Here is a 13,845-nt window from a genome sequence, read left to right as displayed (position 1 = left end):
AATTCTCCAGTGCCAGTTTTATGGCAAGCAACTCCTTTTCACCCACTGGGTAATTCACCTCTGGGCTGCTTAGTGATTTTGAGAAGAAAGCAACTGGGTGGAGTGGTGAAGTATTTGTTGGTCGTTGGGAGAGAACTGCTCCTACTGCCATATTTGACGCATCTACCTCCAGAATATATTGGAGGGATGGGTCTGGATGGCGTAGTATGGGAGCAGAAGTAAAGCTTGATTTTAACAAGCAGAAAGCTTGATTTGCTTCTTCTGACCATTTGAATGGTTTCTTTATACTTGTCAGTTGTGTGAGAGGTCTCACAATAGCAGAAAAGTTCTTGATGAACTTCTTATAGAAGTTTGAAAATCCAAGGAATCGCTGTAATGCCTTACGAGTTGTTGGTATAGGCCAGTCCAGAATACAGGATACCTTGCTCATATCCATCTTAATTCCAGTTTTGGATATGATGTATCCTAGGAATAATATTTCTTCTTTATGAAATAGGCATTTTTTTAATTTCACGTATAGATTGTGTGCGAGTAATCTGGATAACACAAGTCTTACATGTTTTATATGTTCAGACAGAGATCGAGAATAGATAAGTATATCGTCCAGATATACTACAACACAGACATCAAGTAAGTCTCTAAAGATGTCGTTTATGAACCTCTGGAAAGCTGCGGGAGCATTACACAACCCGAATGGCATCACAAGATATTCGAATAATCCGTATCTGGTTCTGAATGCTGTTTTCCACTCATCTCCGTCACGGATTCGGATTAGGTTGTATGCCCCTTTTAGGTCCAATTTATAGAAGTAAGTAGCCCCACGCACTTGTTCGATGAGTTCAGGGATGAGCGGTAAAGGATAGCGATCCTTTATCGTAATCATATTTAATTGCCTATAATCGATAATAGGCCTAAGACTTGAATCCTTATTGCGGACAAAGAAAAGTCCTGCGGCTGTGGAAGAAGTAGAGGGTCTAATGAACCCTTTTTTCAAATTTTCATCTAAGTATTCCTTGAGATGAGAAAGTTCATCCTGTGAAAGAGGATAAACATGACCGAAAGGCAATTTGCTGTTAGGGAGTAGATCGATAGTGCAATCATAATCCCTATGGGGAGGCAACACTTGAGCATTTTTCTCAAGGAATACTTCGGACAGATCCTGATAGCATAATGGTGCAATCTCATCTGACACCACAGACAGGATCTTTCCAAAAGATGGGAGGTTACACGTAATCTCGCAATAGTGAGAAGGGAAAGTTAAAGTCCGTCGGTTCCAATCTATGATTGGTTGATGTGTGTGTAACCAAGGAAGTCCCAAAATAATGGGATAATGGGGTGAAGGTAGTATATCAAAAGTGGTGGTCTCCATATGAGACTCGTTAGCAGTGACAAGGAGTGCTTGTGTCTGGTTGGTGATTGGACCAGAAGATAGCAGAATACCGTTAATGAAACTAACAGAAACAGGTTTAGGTTTTGAAATAATAGGTATTTTATTTAAGGTAACAAAACATGTATCAATATAGTTCCCACAAGATCCTGTGTCGATCATAGCCTTGGTGGTAATCCTAGTCTGGTCCCACTGTAATGTTAGATGAACAAAGAGATAGGGGTTAGAAAAGGAAGTCGTTAATCCTCCTAGCAAAACATGTGAACACTCACCCTCTTTTTTGCGGACAAGGGGACAGACGCTTATCAAATGATCCGGGGATGCGCAGTACATGTAGAGGTTTCTGGATCTTCTTCTGGCTCGTTCAGTAGTTGATAAAGGTGGGCGTATGGTTCCTACCTCCATGGGAGTAGGGTCAACGGCCGAAATCCGAGAAGGACTAGACAATGACATTCCCATTTTCTCAGCCTTTCTTTCTCGCAGTCGCCTATCGATGTTGATACTGAGTTGTATTAAGGCATCCAAGGTGCCAGGTAAATCCACTCGGGCGAGCTCGTCTTTAACAGCTTCTGACAACCAGAGTCTGAATTGAGTTCGCAGAGATGTATCATTCCACCCTGAATCAAGGGTCCATCTTTTGAACTCTGCTACAAAGTCTTCTACAGGTCTCCTACCTTGTTTTAAAGCCCTCAATTGAATATCAGCAGTACTCTGCCTATTGGGGTCTTCATATAAACTAGCGAGTTCCGCTAGGAATAAAGAATAGGAGTTGAGAAGCTGATCATTTTTCTCAAAGAGAGAGTCTGCCCAGGCCCGTGGATCACCCGTTAAGTATGAAATAACGGTACAGACTTTAATTTGATCAGTAGGGTATGTACGAGGTTTTAACAAAAAAAGCAATTGGCATGCGTTTTTGAATTCACAAATTTTTTTCCGATCACCTGTAAACACTGGAGGAGGGTTTATTTTAGGTTCAGGGGGCTGAGCAGCAGTAAGCCGTGAAAGACGGGTTACCTGCTGTGTCAGAGTTTGATTTTCTTCTTTTACTTCAGTAAGAGAAAGTATTAATGCATTTACGAGTTGTGTTAATTGTGTCACTTGAGTGGGTAATTCTGCTGAATCCATTTTTTTGGGGTTCGTTCAATCTGTAACTCTCCTGCGTTTTTGTAGTAGGCTGGATTTGCAGCTGCAGAATCTCCACTCAGTAGTCATGTAGAGATGTGTTGAATAATCAGATCCAACTCTCCAGACTCATCACTGTGGGCCTGTCAGCTTCAGCATTCAGATATACACACACTCAATAAGATGTTCCTGGAGTGATAGGATGTATATGATAGTATGAAGGTGATGTGCTGAAGGGACAGGTGTGAACAGTGACAGAGTTGGTAAGCACTTGATAGTAATGTTCAGGAGAGTATTAGATGGTATTAGGTAGAATGCAGATAGGTTAGTAATCGAGTATGGTAACAGGTGGTAAGGACAGCAGATGACAAATACAGGATAGGCTAACCCAGTGCAAGGATAGATGGTAGTAGACTCAAGAGCTAGCAATCTATGTAACAGTGCAGATGATAGAATTTGTATGCATAGATAGTAACAGTTCTTAATGTGCAGAGGTAGGTAGTGTAAGTTAGGTTATGGAGGATTCCCCTGTGGGGTACTTATCACTAGTAAGGTTAGTAGTAGAGGGGTCCAGTAGTGAGGGAGTGATCCGGTAGCGAGATACAGGGATCAGTAGCGAGGTTCCGGTCTGTTCCAGGTAAAAGCAAATAGCTGGAGGTTCCGGCAGCGAGACAAGCTTGTAAGCATGTAGACACACAGGCACATAAGCACATAAGCACAGGCACATTGAACGAACAACGTGAGAGAGAACGCCGGCGGTTGAAATAGCCGCTCAGAGCGGCGCTCGGCGATGACGTCATCCGTCTTAAAGGTGTATGCGTACCACCTAATTAGAAAGGTGGGACGCATATTGAAAAGAAATGGAAATTAAGGGTACCAGAATCTTACACAGGCAGGGTCAGATTGCAGGGTTCAGCATAGCTGAACCCTGCGATCTGTCCTTGTGTCACTCAGTCACCTCCCCCCACACACGTTAGTAAGCACCAGGCATAAATTAACCCCTCCCTCTCCAATAAAATTAACCCCTTCCCTGCCAGTGTCATTTTTACAGTAACAGTGCATATATATATATAGCACTGATTACTGCAGTAATGTCACTGGTACCCCCAAAAGTGTCAAAAATGTCAGTCAAGGGTCCGATCTGTCCACCGCAATGTCGCAGTCCCGCAAAAAAAAAAAAAAAAAAAAACACAGAAATCTTTCCCTTAGTTAGTAAACGCAATAACTTTTGCGCAAACCGATCAAAATACGCTTATTGTGATTTTTGTTTACCAAACATAGGTAGCAGAAAACAAACTGGCCAAAAATTTTAAAAATTTTTGATTTTTACATTTTTTTGGGGTAATTTCATATAAAAAAAATGTGAAAAATATTGTTATTTTTTCAAAATTTACGCTCTTTTTTTGTTTATAGCGCAAAAAGTAAAAAATCACACAGGTGATCAAATACCACCAAAAGAAAGCTCTGTTTGTGGGAAGAAAAGGACGTAAATTTTGTTTGGGTATTTCATCGCACGACCGCGCAATTGTCAGTTAAAGTCGCACAGTGCCGAATCGCAAAAAGTGGCCCAGACGTAAGACAGCAAAATCCTCCGGTGGTAAAGTGGTTAAAAGAAAGAGGCTCTAACTCAGACACATCTGACAGAGGTAATGGCCACTTTGCCAGTGAGATCCTTAAATGGGAAATCATGGATCAGTTTAAAGCGAGGTCATCTTTGAAGAACTGAAAATAACCCACTGAGATCCCAGGGAGACACAGGAGGTGGAATGAGCCACCAGAGTGTGTAAAACCAAAGGCCTTTGGAACAGAATGGATAGGGCAGTACCAAGAGCCAGATGCTGGTTTAGACCAGACTGAAAGGAGGACAGGAGGCAGAGAATAGAATACAAGCAGTCCCCGGGTTATGAAGAAGACAGGGTCTGTAGGTTTGTTCTTAAGTTGACATTGCATGCAAGTTAGAACATGTACATTTTTTAAGTGTAACTCCAGCCCAAAAAGTAGATTTTTACATTTTTTTTTTTTAGATAGCATGGGGAAGGGTTTACACTACTGTAGGGTTTGTTTTGCTGTTTGCCCCGTTCAGAAGATTTCACCTCACTTTCTGTCCCTGTGACAATTGGATTTTGAAAATGTTGGGTTGTTGTGGAAACAAGGATTGTTTCTATGATAACTCATACAGAATTTCCCTTCCTGGGGGTCGATTTCCCCTCTTCCTGTTGTCTCCCTCTGTTTGCAAGTCGGATTTTTGTATTCCTGAATGTTTCTGTGCTTTGTACTAGCCGAATTAGGCCTTTGACATGCCATGGTAGATCTTAGAAGTGGATTTACTTGCTTGGAGCAAGGTGGGAAAGACCAAAATAAGTAATGCCCCTGGGTTTCCACAGCCATGCTGTTAAAGCCAGCGGCTGGGAGGCAGGGTAGAGTAAAGGGCCTTGTGACAGGAGGTCGGGAATGTTTGGAAGAGACAAAGGCTCGTTCGTCCACCAGGAGTCTGTATACTAAGTTCTCCTAGGCCAATTTGGAGCAAAAACTGATTACCAGAATCCATTCCCTCTCTATCTTGCGGGGAGAAGCTTCAATAGAGGGAATGCATACATTAGACTAAACAGGGTTCAAGGAATTACCAGGACATCCACCTCGAAGGTCAAAGAGTTCCTGGATTTGGTACAAACCTGTTCAATCTGGAGGCCATGATGTCCGCATCTGATGCTCTCCATTTTTGACAGAGCATTAGAAAGATCTTGGGGGTGAAAAGAAAACGCCTCTGAGTCCAGGGATTTGCAAATCCACTTGCCAATTTTCTATTCCCGGCTATGTAGGCGGCAAAGAGTCTTTAAAAGTGGTTCTCTGCCCAACAGAGAAATCAGGTTCACCTTCCTTAGAGCTGCCTGACTTCTGATTACCCACAGGCTGTATATTTAGGCAAAAGACACAGTGTTGTCAGACTGTACCCTTACTGGGCAGCTGTAGACGAGAGACGTTCCAGAATATTGATGGGGAGTGTTGACTCCTGTGGGGACCAAGTTAGAGAATTGTAGATCCCAACCCAGTCTGATAGGCTGTTGTCCATCGTTACCACCTGCAGAGAAAAGGGGAGGAATGATTTCATGGATTCTAGGGATGAGATGAAAATCAACAATGCCGATTCATAGAAAGGATCCATTTGTCCAGTGTCGTAAGACTTGAGCTGGAAAGGACTGGAGTGGAACTGAGCTTAGTCCTAAAGAAGACCACCATGAGGCCAAGAACCCTCATGCAGAAGCGAGTTGAGGGTTTCCTGGTTGATCTGGGAGTCTGACAGCTGGATCCCAGAGAAGCCAATTTTGTCTGGAGGGGAAAAAAAATTTTTTTGGCTTGGGTCATGGCTAGAATTGGTTCTAGATACTCTAGGCAAAGGGAAGGCTTGATGATCACCCATCAGAAAGTTTGAAGGAGCTGGTCTGTCCTTCAAATGTTGGAAGACCAGACCTTGGTTGAGGAATATTTCAGCAGTAGCTTTTATATGTATCCTGTCACATATAAGCCCTGAGATAAGAGCAGGGCCAGGAAAAGAGCAGGAAAGTTATTGTAGACGACATTTGGTGAGGAAGAGATTCCAAAAAGGAAGGGCCACAAATTGAAAGTGTTGGTTTCCCACAGCAAATCCTAGAAAGCTCCGTTAGGGAAAATGGGAATGAGAAAATAGGTGTCTGAAGTTTACTGATGCCAGAAATGTCCTTGGTCTGAGAGGTGCAATGACAGATCTTGCAGACTCAATGCAAAATTTGGGGACAGATATTGGTTTAAGGATTTTAAATCCAAAATGAGAACAATGCCACAGTTCCATTTTGGGACTGTGAATAGGTTTGAGCAAAATCTTTTGAACCTTTCCTTCTGCAGGAACTGGGATTACCAGTCCTTGTGCCCAGGGCAGCCCACAAGTCTGCTTATTCTTTGAAGTGAAGCTGGGAGAATGGGGGATAGAAATTCTATTTTGTTGCCCCTGGAAATGACAGATTGGATTTAGAGGTCCAGGATGTCTCTAAACCAGACGGATGTAAAAGGTCAACAGACATTCCCTCACTTTGCAGTAATTTTTGTCCAACTTTGGTGAGCCTGTGCGAATTGTAGCCTCAGTTTCCTGTTCTTAGCTGACAGGAATGGCACCCGGTGTGGTCTTCTACTGTAGTAGCCCATCTGCTTCAAGGTTTGATGTGTTGCGTGTTCAGCGAAGGTATTCTACATGCCTTGGTTGTAACAAATGGTTATTTGAGTTTCTGTTGCCTGTCATCTCAAACTAGTCTGCCCATGCTCCTCTGAAATCTGACATTAACAAGGCATTTTCGATCAAATAACCAACGCTCACTGGATATTTTCCTAACGTACCTAATAACGCGGCCGGTAAGTGTAAGTGCCATAGGAATGGACCAAGTCCCTGGACCTGTATAGCACTCTGTGGTGAGCTACATCTTGCACCTTGGGGTCAAGATGAGCACTGAACGCTAATGTCCAATCACCTGAAGGTAGCTACATATAACCAATGTTCTATGAATAGAGATCCTGTGTGCTGTACTGTTTGATTAAAGTGATTGTAAAGTCTGTTTTTTTCCCCATAAAAACAAACATGTTATACTTACCTCCTATGTTGCAGTGGATTTGCACAGAGCTGCCCGATTGGCTAGCTGACTGTGATTGCCGGTAGCCAATAGCGTTGCTGCTGTGTCTCAGCCAATCAGGAGGAAGAATCTTGGACAGCTGAGACACTTGTAGACATTGCTGGACAAAGAAGGACCTCAGGTAAGTGTTAGGAGGCGGATGCACACAGAAGACTTTTTATCTTAATGCATAGAATGCATTAAGATAAAAACCTTTTGCCTCTACAACTATTTCTTGTTCACTGGGTATCACAGGAAGTCTTTAACCTTCGGGATGTTCAAAAGCAGTCTGGAGGCGTGGGCAACAAAACAAAAACTACTAACAGGCCCAATATAAACAACAGAACAAACTGGGACTGCCTGCAGTTTAGGAGCCACCTGAAGGACCATACGCCTCAAACTGGCATCCAACAAGGCTGCAACTTATACCTGGTAGCAACCAAAGGTAGAAACAGATGGCAGCTTAGCATTGGGAACCTGATGCTTTATGCCAGAAGATCAAGCACACTCATGTAGACCGTGAAGTATGCCTTGACAGGCAAAGAGAAAAACCCAATGCTAAGACCAAACGTGGAGTGGATCTATCTAAACTACTCAGCATGGTGGAGCAAGAACCCAAATCACCTGACAGGGTCATTCTGGAAGACCGGATGGGAATTAGTTGCTGAGGGATACAGACTCACAGTCTGAACCATGGACAAGCAAGGGAGATAAGCTCCACTCCAGAGAACGGGAGCCAGAAAGATGGACTGAAGACAAAGTCCTGGTTGAAGAACAAAAAAAAAAATCCATATACTGTCCAAACTGAAAAGGGATTTCATGCATAGAAAAGCTATATGCCAGGGCTTGACAAATTTGCTTTGAATCTAGAAGCCAGCTAAAAAAGTTAGGAGTCAGTTTTTTTTTTTTAACTAACAAAACTTACAGGTAGAACATGTAACATGTTCCCAAAGGTGAACTTATCTTTTAACCCTTTCACAGCCAGAGCAGTTTCTGCACAAGCTTAGAAAAATAATTTGAGGCCTAAAGATTACATAAAACCCCTTAACATATATTTTGTGAAAGCAGACACCCTAGAGCAGGGAAATGCAAACTGTGGCCCTCCAGCTGTTGCAAAACTACAAGTCCCATCATGCATCTGCATCTGAGTGTCATACTTGTGGATGTCAGTCTTGCTATGCTTCATGGGACTTGTAGTTCTGCAACATTTAGATACCCCAGCCATAAAGAATAAAATAGTGGTATTTTTTTTTATTTTTCACAATATTACCACAAAGGTAATTTTCAGTAAAACAAAAACACATATATAAAAACACATACACACCCAGAAGTAGGATATATGGGCATTTTAACTAGGAGTCAGACATGAAGCCAAATCTTTTATATTAAAGTAGTACTAAAAGCTGCCTTCAGTGTACCCCAAAAGAAAGCTGCAAAGTATAGTATAGAGTGCCCCTATAGCAAGGTTAAAGAAAAACAACTTCTGCCTTTAGAATCACTCACTTCCTGCCCAGGACTACATGCCTCATGAGACATTGCGCCTCACACATTCACAAGTTCTTAGGCACTTCCTGATATGTATGGACAGTGTACTGAGCTGTATGTGTGCTGCACTGTGTATACTGACATGTATGGATGGTGTACTGAGCTGTATGTGTTCTGCACTGTGTATACTGACATGTATGGATGGTGTACTGAGCTGTATGTGTTCTGCACTGTGTATACTGACATGTATGGATGGTGTACTGAGCTGTATGTGTTCTGCACTGTGTATACTGACATGTATGGATGGTGTACTGAGCTGTATGTGTTCTGCACTGTGTATACTGACATGTATGGATGGTGTACTGAGCTGTATGTGTTCTGCACTGTGTATACTGACATGTATGGATGGTGTACTGAGCTGTATGTGTTCTGCACTGTGTATACTGACATGTATGGATGGTGTACTGAGCTGTATGTGTTCTGCACTGTGTATACTGACATGTATGGATGGTGTACTGAGCTGTATGTGTTCTGCACTGTGTATACTGACATGTATGGATGGTGTACTGAGCTGTATGTGTTCTGCACTGTGTATACTGACATGTATGGATGGTGTACGTATGGATGGTGTACTGAGCTGTGTGTGTGCTGCACTGTGTCTTCTGATATGTATGGACGGTGTACTGAGCTGTATGTGTTCTGCACTGTGTCTTCTGACATGTATGGATGGTGTACTGAGCTGTATGTGTTCTGCACTGTGTATACTGACATGTATGGATGGTGTACTGAGCTGTATGTGTGCTGCACTGTGTATACTGACATGTATGGATGGTGTACTGAGCTGTATGTGTGCTGCACTGTGTATACTGACATGTATGGATGGTGTACTGAGCTGTATGTGTTCTGCACTGTGTCTTCTGACATGTATGGATGGTGTACGTATGGATGGTGTACTGAGCTGTGTGTGTGCTGCACTGTGTCTTCTGATATGTATGGACGGTGTACTGAGCTGTATGTGTTCTGCACTGTGTCTTCTGACATGTATGGATGGTGTACTGAGCTGTATGTGTTCTGCACTGTGTATACTGACATGTATGGATGGTGTACTGAGCTGTATGTGTGCTGCACTGTGTATACTGACATGTATGGATGGTGTACTGAGCTGTATGTGTTCTGCACTGTGTATACTGACATGTATGGATGGTGTACTGAGCTGTATGTGTGCTGCACTGTGTCTTCTGACATGTATGGATGGTGTACTGAGCTGTATGTGTGCTGCACTGTGTCTTCTGACATGTATGGATGGTGTACTGAGCTGTATCTGTGCTTCACTGTATTTCCTGATATGTAAACAAATAATGCATTCTGTATGCAGGCCAACTAATCGGCTGACCAACTAATCGGTTGCCAACTATTTTCATAATCGATTTGTTGTCGATGAATTGATTAGTTCTGTGTGACTTTAGAGGAGACCCCAGCCGAAAAGACAGGAGACAAGCCCCATCTGGTGGAGCTATGGAGGACGCCAATGACAAATCAGACCTGATGAGAAGTGTATAATATGATTCCAGGTTTCAGGCCATGGCGTCATCAGAAGGCAAGGAACAAATATCCCCAGAACAGTTAGTGGAGTGTGAGCTGGGATCACCTGTTGCAGTGGGACTGTCCCTTCCATGGCTAGATTCAGACATGTTGTGACTGAGTGGTGGTTAAAATACATAAAGCTCAAGGTACAAAGCAAGACCTCAGGCACTAATGACTGGCTAGAGGTGGCCAGCAGGAACAAACCCAAGATCAAAACTCCATGTGGCTCTTCTGGAAGCAGCAGCTGCAAGATGCTGAATGATGGGAAAGAGTGCGCGGGCATGCAACACTCCACCCAGCAGATGACATCTACACTCCATCCCTCAGTGTTATTCCTTCCAGTGGTGGACACAAGCCAGAATTTCAAAGGCGCACAGCAGCTAAAGTAAATGAAGTAGCTCCTGGTGCTCAACTCAATAGGCCTACTCAAGTAGTGAGTCGTTAGAGACAGTGCAAGCCCTGGTTCATAGACAATGGCTATGGAACTAAAAAGCACTGCGACTAACTTGTTACCAGAGCTGGATCTTGAAAGCCTCTTACATAAAACTCGATTTCCGAAGGTAAATTATGTAGATTTTTTTTAGCTAGCCTTTTACTTCGGAATTTTTTTCTGTGAGATATTCAAGCAACTATGCCGGGCTGGGCGACAGGCTGGATAATCTAGATCCAGTGGTAACCCAAGTCTGGCCAGCAAGCGCCTACAGGCCTTAGCTCCGCGCTGGGTCGGCCCACTGGACTGGGACTGGCCCCACGAGTTAAACGTCGCCAGGACGCACATGACAGGGTCTAGGCTTATGTCGCATCGTTACTATTTGGCCAACAGCCCCCCACTTCGGTGGCGTGGGGTCCTGTCAGGAGATGGCGGCTGCCTATGTTCCTGGTATGGTGAGTAAACGTTCCCCCCCTTCCCTGGCGGATTTTGGGGTGGATGCGGGCCCCCTCCCTGGGATGGTCGGACCCTCACACTCCTGGGGTTCCCTCTGTCCTGTTGTGACCCCCCACTTCCTCCCCCCCCATGGTGTTTTGTCTGACAGTTTCTTTTAAATAAGTTATCCTATGAGCTGCCAAGTAGCTCCAGGGCTACAACTAATTTAAACACCTACTTTCAGTGCAATCAACAAGCCACAGACCCAAACTGCACTGAAAGAAGGAAAACCAATCAGCTTCAAAGTTGCCACTGCTCTGCTTAAACAACAGATGGGTGTTTATTCTGAATGGAGACACCCTCCAATCAATAACAGAGGCACATGGACAGGTTCTGTGATGCATGAAACTGGAAAAACTCTTATAAGAGCAAATCTAGGGAACAAATGAAGTAAATTTCTGAACTGCTATGGTTACCACTACTCAGTTTTGCAGTTATAATGTTAAGCAGTGGTGGGCAACTTATGACATACGACATGCTAATAAGGATACGTACAAGAGGAAAGGGTGGTGAGGAACTGTGGACAGATACAGATTAGGGTGGGGACATGTTGCAGAAGACAGAGACTGGGGACATGTTACAAGAGGCTATCAGAAACCACCGCTATTAACCCTTTACAAATCAATGTTTGTACTCTACTATAGACTGCTGGTGTTATCAGGCAACACAACAAGTACCAAAGGGCTGCATGTGATCTTCAAGTCACAGGTTGAGTACCAGGGATGTAAATGGTCAGTCTACTTAAAGTGGAGTTCCGGCCTCAAAAAGGACTTTGGGCCATCCGCTTGCTGACATTAACCTGAAAAATAAATGGATAGTCCCGATTTTTTTTTTTGTTTACTTACCTTGCTTTTGAAGAAAGTATACTTACATTCCTTCTACTTCCTCCCTCTGCAGCCGCGGCGTCACTTCCTGACGATGACTCCTGGGAGCTGAACATCATCGCTCCATGGAGTCAATGCACCAGCCCCACTCGTCGGTTCCGATGCAGGTGCGGCATTCCCACCTAAACAGCCCAGAAGCTGTGCAGGGATGATGCGCCTACCCCGGAAGTGACGAGCGGGGCCGGTGCAGGGCATTGTGGGACGAAGAAGACACGGAAAAGGACACCGAAGAGGATGCCCTGGCTGCAGCTGCCCACACCTGAGATGGCAGCGCTGGACAAGAAATTTTCAAGGTAAGTATTTATTCTAAAAGGTAAGTGCGACCTGGGAAAGTTCAGAGGCTATCCATTGTGGAATGCACTAGCCCTGATTGTCCCGGGGGTATTTTTTTTCTAAAAAACATTTCAGAGGCTGGAACTCCGCTTTAAAGTGATAATTTAGTTGTGGTTAAAACCTGTTAAGCCGAGTCTTAGCCAGGCTTTTTATTTGTCCAACGGCAAGATCTCCCTGCCATTGTTCTTGACTCTCTTTATGTCTACTGGAAAGCTTTGGGTACTTATGCCCATCTTTGTGTGTTCCAGCTCCAGTATATAATATAATAATAATTGGAAAAAAAAAATCTAGAAGGGATGGGGGCTCACAATAGCCAAAGCAGCTGGGAACTGAGCACAGTGATCTCATCAATAGCATCGATGATTAAAGAGGAAGTAAACCGCTGCCTTTTATTTTTTTTTGGACCTGCACAGTAAAGGCATAACGTGCTAGTATGCATTCATCTTCACCTGTCTTCATTCCGGGTCCGCGGACTCCGGCTGTGCTACTGGCGTCACTCCCGCACATGCACGCGGTAGCCGTCGGTCACGGCACAGGTGGCCATTCAGAGCGCATGCGCTGATTACGTCATCAGCTGCATACACAGTAAATATCTCCTAAACGGTGTGCGTTCAGGAGATATTTACAGTACCTATAGGTAAGCCGTATTATAGCCTTACCTATAGGTACAAACAATCGATAAAAGTTTACTTCCACTTTAAAACAAAATAAAACCTTGGGTGATTTAAAGTGAAACTCCACTCAAAGGGAGATTTTCATCTTTACGGCCTCCTCCTTGACGCGTGTGTGTGTGTAGTGGGTACATGTTTTTGACAGGTACCCACTCCCACACCTGCTCGGATTGCCTGGACAACCTGAGCAGATGTACCCGGGTGCCCACAGTTAAGATGCTGGAGCCGAGGATCCTGGTACAGGTACATTTCTTGTTATTGAAAGTCAGCAGCTACAGTTTTTGTAGCTGGTGACTTTTAGTTTTCAGAAAACCGACCGGAGCTCATCTACGCTCCAGCATCCACCAAACACTGAAATATCAGTTCTGGGTGGACTGACTCTTTATATTATATAACTACATCTCCTCAAAGCAGATAAAGCCTTAGCTCATAAGCACAAGACTCAATGTAAGCTGTTTTTAAAAGATACAGGATAGACTCTACTTTTGCACCTTTTACTCAAAAAGGTTCTTGTGTATTGTGTGGGGTCCTCCATCATGCCTTTGTCAAATTTGCATGTTTCCAGGAATACATGACAATTCTCCCACTCAGCTGAGGGTTGCCCATCTAGTGCCTTGTAACCTGGTCTCTGGATTCTTCTCCCTCTAAATTTCTCTGCTGTATTTTTCTCTCCTGGAACACTGGCGTATGCTATACATGCCTCTCCTTCAGTCCAACCTCCTGCTGCTGGCACTAGTACCAAACTGAAGACTGATGAATAAACTGGATTATAAAGCATTATACTGGATCAAAATACACGAACCATCACTAGTCAAGAAGC

General features: G+C 43.8%; 1 protein-coding gene across 1 annotated transcript in view; it reads right to left on the bottom strand.

The window, feature by feature from the left end:
- The window catches only part of LOC309560114 (transforming protein RhoA-like), a 31,994-nt gene that overhangs the window by 14,853 nt on the left and 3,296 nt on the right, over window positions 1-13,845 (bottom strand). The window lies entirely within an intron of this gene.

Source organism: Pelophylax lessonae (genome assembly GCF_965119305.1).
Source record: "Pelophylax lessonae genome assembly, chromosome: 7".
Lineage (NCBI taxonomy): Eukaryota > Metazoa > Chordata > Amphibia > Anura > Ranidae > Pelophylax > Pelophylax lessonae.
The sequence above is the reverse complement of the archived record's forward strand: the minus strand, read 5'-3'. Positions and strand labels throughout refer to the sequence as shown.